Source organism: Neoarius graeffei, chromosome 11 (assembly GCF_027579695.1).
Source record: "Neoarius graeffei isolate fNeoGra1 chromosome 11, fNeoGra1.pri, whole genome shotgun sequence".
Lineage (NCBI taxonomy): Eukaryota > Metazoa > Chordata > Actinopteri > Siluriformes > Ariidae > Neoarius > Neoarius graeffei.
In genome coordinates this window covers 55,749,736-55,759,751 of record NC_083579.1, presented here as the reverse complement: position 1 = coordinate 55,759,751, position 10,016 = coordinate 55,749,736, and positions in this window count along the sequence as shown.

The window sequence follows — 10,016 nt, the reverse complement described above, 5'->3', positions numbered from 1 at the left end:
TTAGCTCCGCCTGCTCATGATGCATTTAGAGGCGGCTCGGAAAAATGCGTTTCCACATGTTAAAAATGAATTGAGTGGTTGTAATGGCTGTAAAAAGTGCGGGGGACAGAGGGCACAAATACGGGAAGTACAGGAATACCCCGCGTACCCCACGTCTGCTACGCCCATGTGCAGCGGTATGAATAACGTTTCTGAATAACATACCACTAAATACTGTATGTGAAATTCACAGTAGCTACTTTTACTGACCAGGTTAAAGTTTATTATTCTGTCCACATTCACTGGAGATGAGTAATCGCGCGCTCTGATTGGCTACTCTACTACTCGGCTATCAGCTCATATACCATGAGTAGAGAAAAACAAAATGGCGGAGCGTGTTGCTGAACCAACTGAGGATGAAATAAAAACTCTACTTGAAAACAAAAACCCCCAAAATACAAAAAAAGCAACAAAATATGGAATAAAAGTATTTCATGGTAAGAATGTATCTTTTTTTATTTTTTGTTATTATTATTATTATTATTATTATTATTATTATTGCATTTTTCACAAATTGCTACGGTCATTTCGCCAGTTTGTTTACATTCTAAGCAGAAATTTTGTCAGACGTTCTGTAATAAAGTTTTTATTTATCAAATTTGCAAAAAATAAAAATGCTTTTTTCTTAAAATCCAGTGAATGTGGAGAGAATAAAACAGTTAAATAAAACTCAATCTCTTTGGCTTATAGCCAATTCGGTGCTATGCGCCTCGTCAGCTATCAGCTCATGTACGACTCGATTACATGGAATAACTGTTAAATACTCAACATTAATTTGACATTCAAAGTTCAACCCTTTAAGTGGATGATGTCAAACCTACTGTGCCACGAGACCTTATATATGAAACACAGGGTTAGTCAAAATTATATTAACACTTAAACGGTAGAAACCATTTATTCACAAGACATACATCATATGTGCAAGATGATTTACAGGACGGCCTCACCCTGTTTGCCATCATGTTCAACACACAAAAAACAGTGAGCAACAGTACTATTTAATCTGTCACCCATGGTGTACGTCTAGCTGCAGGAGAAAAATAATCCATTAGTGTTAACATAATTTTGACTAACACACTCTCTCTCATTCATATATAAAATGTATGTATGTATGTTCAACCCAATTCCAAAAAAGTTGGGACAAATAAAACGGAATGCAATAATTTACAAATCTCAAAAACTGATATTGTATTCACAATAGAACATAGACAACATATCAAATGTCGAAAGTGAGACATTTTGAAATTTCATGCCAAATATTGGCTCATTTGAAATTTCATGACAGCAACACATCTCAAAAAAGTTAGGACGGGGCAATAAGAGGCTGGAAAAGTTAAAGGTACAAAAAAAGGAACAGCTGGAGGACCAAATTGCAACTCATTAGGTCAACTGGCAATAGGTCATTAACATGACTGGGTATAAAAAGAGCATCTTGGAGTGGCAGCGGCTCTCAGAAGTAAAGATGGGAAGAGGATCACCAATCCCCCTAATTCTGCGCCGACAAATAGTGGAGCAATATCAGAAAGGAGTTCGACAGTGTAAAATTGCAAAGAGTTTGAACATATCATCATCTACAGTGCATAATATCATCAAAAGATTCAGAGAATCTGGAAGAATCTCTGTGCATAAGGGTCAAGGCCGGAAAACCATACTGGGTGCCCATGATCTTCGGGCCATTAGACGGCACTGCATCACATACAGGCATGCTTCTGTATTGGAAATCACAAAATGGGATCAGGAATATTTCCAGAGAACATTATCTGTGAACACAATTCACCGTGCCATCCGCCGTTGCCAGCTAAAACTCTATAGTTCAAAGAAGAAGCCATATCTAAACATGATCCAGAAGCGCAGACGTCTTCTCTGGGCCAAGGCTCATTTAAAATGGACTGTGGCAAAGTGGAAAACTGTTCTGTGGTCAGACGAATCAAAATTTGAAGTTCTTTATGGAAATCGGGGACGCCGGGTCATTCAGACTAAAGAGGAGAAGGACGACCCAAGTTATCATCAGCGCTCAGTTCAGAAGCCTGCATCCCTGATGGTATGGGGTTGCATTAGTGCATGTGGCATGGGCAGCTTACACATCTGGAAAGACACCATCAATGCTGAAAGGTATATCCAGGTTCTAGAGCAACATATGCTCCCATCCAGACGACGTCTCTTTCAGGGAAGACCTTGCATTTTCCAACATGACAATGCCGAACCACATACTGCATCAATTACAGCATCATGGCTGCGTAGAAGAAGGGTCCGGGTACTGAACTGGCCAGCCTGCAGTCCAGATCTTTCACCCATAGAAAACATTTGGCGCATCATAAAACGGAAGATACAACAAAAAAAGACCTAAGACAGTTGAGCAACTAGAATCCTACATTAAACAAGAATGGGTTAATATTCCTATCCCTAAACTTGAGCAACTTGTCTCCTCAGTCCCCAGACATTTACAGACTGTTGTAAAGAGAAAAGGGGATGTCTCACAGTAGTAAACATGGCCTTGTCCCAACTTTTTTGAGATGTGTTGTTGTCATGAAATTTAAAATCACCTAATTTTTCTCTTTAAATGATACATTTTCACAGTTTAAACATTTGATATGTCATCTATGTTCTATTCTGAATAAAATATGGAATTTTGAAACTTCCACATCATTGCATTCCGTTTTTATTTACAATTTGTACTTTGTCCCAACTTTTTTGGAATCAGGGTTGTGTATATATATATATATATATATATATATATATATATATATATATATATATATATATATGTATGTGCACGCACCGTGGTGTAGTGGTTAGCACTGTTGCCTCACAGCAAGAAGGTTCTGGGTTTGAGCCCAGTGGCCAACAAGGGCATTTCTGTGTGGAGTTTGCATGTTCTCCCTGTGTCTGTGTGGATTTCCTCCAAGTGCTCCGGTTTCCCCTAAAGATATGCAGGTTAGGTTAATTGGTGGCTCTAAATTGACCGTGAGTGTGAATGGTTGTTTGTCTCTATGTGTCAGTCCTGCGATGACCTGGCGACTTGTCCAGGGTGTACCCCACCTCTCGCCCATAGTTAGCTGGGATAGGCTCCAGCTTGCCTGCGACCCTGAACAGGATAAGTGGCTACAGATAATGGATGGATGGACATTATCAAGTCAGTACAAAAACATTTTAGAGTTCCGAACGTTCGTTTTCCAGCACAAAATTAAATGTGACAGAAAAAAAATGTTTGTATCTGAGCAGCATATTACATTAGAGACCACTTTTCAGATTAAAAAAAGAAAACATAATGAAGGCTACTGGGTTTTGCTGCAAAATTAAGAAGCAAGTGTGCCAAAGTGTCCAGAAGAACTGTGGCTGGTTCTGCAAGATGCTTCGTAAAACCTGCAGCTCATTTCCTCATAAAACTGCACTCATTGTACCTGAGACTACTATTTTTTTTAAAGCAAAGGGTTGTCTCACACCATATATTGACATTGTTTCATTTATTCTGGCTCATTACTGTTCATAGTATTTTTTTAAATGTTGAAACATTTAATTCCATTATGTTTTAAGCCATTCTACAGCATTTCTTTACATGTGCCTCAGACTTTTGCACAGTATTGTGTGTGTGTGTGTGTGTGTGTGTGTGTGTGTGTGTGTGTGTGTGTGTGTGTGTGTGTGTGTGTGCACCAGGACATAAGGACAGTGGTAGAGAAAGGAGTATGGAGCACGGTTGGTTTCACACCATGAGGTCAACTGGTCAGGGAATATAATGGCTTTGTATTTAAAAATAAATAAATCTTTAAAAAAATTATGCCATCGGTATTTTTCAAAAACAGGCCTCGTGGCATGTGGGGGCCATTATCTGTATGTTGCACAGTAGGTTTGACATCATCCACTCAAATGGTTTGTGTGTAATAGGTTTGAATTTTGAATGTCAAATGAATGTTGAATATTAAACTAACTTTATTCCAGTCTTTTACCATTTCACTTGTCTCGTATCATTACAGAAGATCCCTTTAACTGCTAGTGTTTACTTTTATATTTAGTTTCAGAGGACTAATTAGAGGAATCCAGTAACACACAGGCCATTTTAAAGAGGAGCAGTCATACTGTTTGGATTAAAACTTTTTTTGTTTTGTTTGTTTGTTTGTTTGTTTGTTTGTTTGTTTGTTTGTTTGTTTGTTTTATCACTTTTTCTGGCCTGCCATCTTTCTTGTTTGGGCTCAGTGGTTAAGGCATGACCTCTTAAGACTCCCAAGTCATGTCTCATTTATAAGTCACTGTGGAGTAAAATTGTAAAATGAATGACAATTTAATTTAATATTTAGGTCTAGCTAATAGAACAAAAAAAAAATCTGCATTAATTCATTAGTCCCAAAGTAAAGCTTGGGAATTAATTGCATATTAATTAATATTAAAAACTCTTTAATTAGCTATCACAGCTTTTCTAATACACAAATAACATAAATAGATGGATTGTAAATCTCCCTCTTACTCCATAACCCCTCTTGGGAAAGTGATATGTCACCTACTACAGTGGTGCTTGAAAGTTTGTGAACCCTTTAGAATGTTCTATATTTCTGCACAAATATGACCTAAAACATCACCAGATTTTCACACAAGTCCTAAAATTAGATAAAGAGAACCCAGTTAAACAAATGAGACAAAAATATTATACTTGGTCATTTATTTATTGAGGAAAATGATCCAATATTACATATCTGTGAGTGGCAAAAGTATGTGAACCTTTGCTTTCAGTGTCTGGTGTGACCCCCTTGTGCAGCAATAACTGCAACTAAACGTTTCCGGTAACTGTTGATCAGTCCTGCACACCGGCTTGGAGGAATTTTAGCCCATTCCTCCGTACAGAACAGCTTCAACTCTGGGATGTTGGTGGGTTTCCTCAGATGAACTGCTCGCTTCAGGTCCTTCCACAACATTTCGATTGGATTAAGGTCAGGACTTTGACTTGGCCCTTCCAAAACATTAACTTTATTCTTCTCTAACCATTCTTTGGTAGAACGACTTGTGTGCTTAGGGTTGTTGTCTTGCTGCATGACCCACCTTCTCTTGAGATTCAGTTCATGGATAGATGTCCTAACATTTTCCTTTAGAATTCGTTGGTATAATTCAGAATTCATTGTTCCATCAATGATGGCAAGTCGCCCTGGCCCAGATGCAGCAAAACAGGCCCAAACCATGATACTACCACCACCATGTTTCACAGATGGGATAAAGTTCTTAAGCTGGAATGGAATATTTTTCTTTCTCCATATGTAACGCTTCTCATTTAAACCATAAAGTTCTATTTTGGTCTCATCTGTCCACAAAACATTTTTCCAATAGCCTTCTGGCTTGTCCACGTGGTCTTTAGTAAACTGCAGATGAGCAACAATGTTCTTTTTGGAGAGCAGTAGCTTTCTCCTTGCAACACTGCCATGCACACCATTGTTGTTCAGTGTTCTCCTGATGGTGGACTCATGAATATTAACATTAGCCAATGTGAGAGAGGCCTTCAGTTGCTTAGAAGTTACCCCGGGGTCCTTTGTGATCTTGCCGACTATTACACGCCTTGCTCTTGGAGTGATCTTTGTTGGTCGACCACTCCTGGGGAGGGTAACAATGGTCTTGAATTTCCTCCATTTGTACACAATCTGTCTGACTGTGGATTGGTGGAGTCCAAACTCTTTAGAGATGGTTTTGTAACCTTTTCCAGCCTGATGAGCATCAACAACACTTTTTCTGAGATCCTCAGAAACCTCCTTTGTTCGTGCCATGATACACTTCCACAAACATGTGTTGTGAAGATCAGACTTTGATAGATCCCTGTTCTTTAAATAAAATAGGGTGCCCACTCACACCTGATTGTCATCCCATTGATTGAAAACACCTGACTCTAATTTCACCTTCAAATTAACTGCTAATCCTAGAGGTTCACATATTTTTGCCACTCACAGATATGTAATATTGGATCATTTTCCTCAATAAATAAATGACCAAGTATAATATTTTTGTCTCACTTGTTTAACTGGGTTCTCTTTATCTACTTTTAGGACTTGTGTGAAAATCTGATCATGTTTTAGGTCATATTTATGCAAAAATATAGAAAATTCTAAAAGGTTCACAAACTTTCAAGCACCACTGTTTGTTGCAACTGGTAATAAAGAATTTAAAACTAATCGGGTCTAACCCTACATGAAGAGAAAAAAACTTGGAGTTTACTGGTTTTACATCATTTCCTACAGCTTTCACAGTAACTGGTAAACATAAAACAGTCTCTTTTAGAATTTTCTAAATAGTACACCAATGCAAGGGCAATCCTAAAATGATTAGGATAATTCACTCTACCAAGCTTTAGGACTCTCTGGATTCTTTAGTGGGATGAAGGTTAAATGCAATGAGCGGGAACTGTTAGAGGCGAAAAAAGGCTTGGGGGTAACATGCGAGAAGGGATTGTCATAATTCTAAATAGTTTTGTTTGACCTAAATCATTTTCTATATATTTATTCATATTATTAATATATCAATATATAAAATATATAAATGTAATGCAGATGGGGTTTGAAGCTAATGGGAATTTGAGTCAGTAGAAATAGCAAAAAGCATGGTGGTCAGATTTTTAGCCTTGAGTGTCAAATAAAGAACCTTAGATTTTTGTCTTATTTGCTTGGTAGCAAAACAAAAGGCACAACTGAGATGTACATCATGTTCTGCCCCCAGTGACCTACTGGTCAGAGCTATTTTTACTTTTTCCATGAATGTGAATATCTATAGCCATGATAAGGAATATTGTAACAGATGCTGCCACCATGGGGAGGCGATACAGGCATTTGTTGCAGTGGCACTCCTTCTGCCTTCTGTTGCACTGTCACGCAGACCTAATAGCTCAAGGCAAAGTCTCAAGCACAAAGCACTTTCTCCTTGGCAGCATCTGAGGATGGCACACTTGCCCGTATGGGCCAAACATAGCCTGATCAGCAAGCAGTTTATGAGTCAGAGGGGAATACACAAGGTACTATGACCAGATCAGTGAGAAAAATGAGAGACCTAATGCAAAGCAGCTGTATTTTTTTTATAACCACTGATCTAAAAAAGGTCAAATTTGCATTTTAGTCATTCTGATAAAGTACATAGATAGAAAAAGTAGTGTCTTTCATGTATGTATTATTCTGAGCTGTGAATAGGCCATGGAATGTATTAATAGGATGTGTGTGTGATTTGTGTAACTGCTATTCCTGAGGCTAACCTTATCCTACTCATCATCACTACAACAGACAGAACAGAATGCTTGTAGACATTCCTCATCTTGCGTCATCTTCAATTCTTGTAGCTCATGCCATGCAACTCTTATGAGGTTAATATACTGTAACTGTCTTCAGAGGGGGAGAATATTCTTGTCTGAGGCTGGACAGAGCCAGGCAAAGAAGAGGAGTCATGTTGGCATGCCATCTGGATCAGGGGTTGTAGGTGTTTCATTTTCATGGTCCTGGTCCAGTGTTGTGCAGTATTACAGTTTTTTTTTTTTTAAATCTGCAGTACATTTAATCTACAGTACATAAAATGTTCTTTATTTTTTAATTAGTCATACAAATTGACCCATTTTAAACAGAATGTTGGTGCAAAGTTAATTATAGCACATTGTGCAGCATAGAATTTTCAAATGAATGTGATTAAATCATGACATAAATCACACAACAGTAAGAACTTGACTGATATAATATGTGATAATGAGTAATAAAGTCTGAGGTTTGAAGAGTAATTTGAGGAGATAATAAGGTATGCTACTGGTATTGTCTTAAAGGGAAACTCTGGCATTTTTTAACCTAGGCCCTATTTTCCCATCTTTTTCGGTCCAAATTTTTACAAGGGACAAAAATGAGCAAAATTGGTCCAGTATTGAGTTAGAACACTATAACTGGCAATTGCAAAATGGCTCTACAAGCCTATGTAGCAAACATCCATGTCAAAGTAAACTGTTTGCTTTCACCACTGACAGAGTCATTTTCTATAAGTGTTAATATAAGTGTCTGGAAACATGGAAAGTATCCTTACAGAGATACACCTGTGTCTGTTTACTCAATAATTGTAAAGAAGCTACTGTATAGACAATGACTGTTTCTACAGTCATTGTTTTACCTTTCTCTTCTTCCCGTCTCTGGCGCAGCACTCTATTCAGTGCCTATTGCTGGGTTTCACATGACATCACATCCGCCTCATTAGTTATTCAAAACTTTAGCTGGTGGTCTACCAAAGCTCAGTTGACAAAGCGTTTGTAGGGAGAAGGTGCATTGCTCGCATGAAAAATGCCTACGCTTACGTTGTTTTAGGTTGTTTGAATCGATCAAACCATGAAACTGATAAAAGTTTCTTCAGGGTTCCCCATTAAGTAATTTAAAAAAGGTGAATGAACACAGGATTTCACAAAAAGGCATTAAGAAAAGTGGCTTTTGAACCCCTCACTGAAATCGAAGGGAGCCGAGTTGAAGCATGCTTGAGTTTGCAGTGATCACTTGGTGAAAGGTTTGTATATCCCTCTCAGCTATGTCCTTAGTGTTTTCCAAGTACTTTTCTTGCTATGTGTCATTATTTTACAGTACTTGTTTCAGTCACAAAGCGCTAAAGTCCCCAGCTGTTTCTTTGTTTACTTCTTACAAAGTCCATATGCATGAAGGTCGCGACAAAATTCTTACCCAGCCATACAGTTACAATGCACCGTGATCACTTTTCTGTCTTGTTTAACTAAGATCCAGGTCTTTAAAGAGGTTTCTGATGATCTTTGTGAATGAGTTACCTGAGAGAGAAGAGTCAACACAAGTAAGAATCAAGTGAACTGTTGTTGGTTTACACTTCAACTTGCAGCGCTTCGTTGTAAACATGTGAACTAAAAGCTTTTTTTTAAAAAACATACTTACACGGGCAAAAACAATACAGGATTCATTCGGCAGCAACTTGAAACCGAGGTTCTTTATCCAGCCACATACAAAAAGTTGTGGGCCTCCATACTCTTCCACGCTTTCATCTGTTTTGCGGTGTAGAAGGACGTTTGCAGCACCAGATAGTTTAAGACGTCGGGGAACTCGACTGAAGGGTAGTTTTTGAGATCGTATGACAAATCCTTCTTTCCCAGACTGTAGAGGTCTATTCCATTGCATGTAGCAATCTCCGGAATATATCTAAAGTGAGCAGTGGCTTCTAGATTACGAGCATACTCTGATAAGTTATCGCTAGTTGTTTGAACTGCAGCAGCCATTGAGAACACCAGCTATTTCATTTCCAGTAAAACCGTGAAGGAAAGTCATATGACTGAAACCCAGCAATAGTCAATTATCACACAGGGACTGTTTGCTGATGTATACAAAAGGCAAACTCCTGCAGAATTTATGAAGACATCTATTTGCAAAGTAATGCCCAAATACAGGGTGTTTCAAAAAATGTGATATTATTTGAGATGTAAATATCCCAGAAATTATATAGTCTAGGCAAAGGAAACTGAACAGACTTAATATTGAGCAATATAAGATTTATTTCTCAAAATTTGAACGAGAAATTCAAAGGTATGTGGATTCCATGAACGATTTCACAAATTTTCAATATGCGCGCCACCTGAGACACAGACACGCACAGACAGCCTTCCTCTTTGAACTTTTTGTGCCGTGTCCAAATCTGTATTGCAGTTAGTGCATTTTTAGAGAATTCTCTCATAAATGCACGCTGTACAGTCTTGTTCGACTGTGTTCGAGCGTACTCTAACACACAAAACACCTTTTCTTTTCCAGTGAATGGCATTTCTATACCTAAAAAGATAAAAGCAAAAAACATTAAACATAAAATTTTGACCTTTTTCCACATATGCTGTTAAAACTTTGAGGTCAACTGAACAAGAATTGGCAAAGTTATTAGATTGTGAAATTATATCAAATTTTTTGAAACACCCCGTATTTAGCTAATTATGACAATATGGATGAGGCATTTGAACTTGATGGCCATCCCTGTTTCTTTGAGCCAGGGTATAC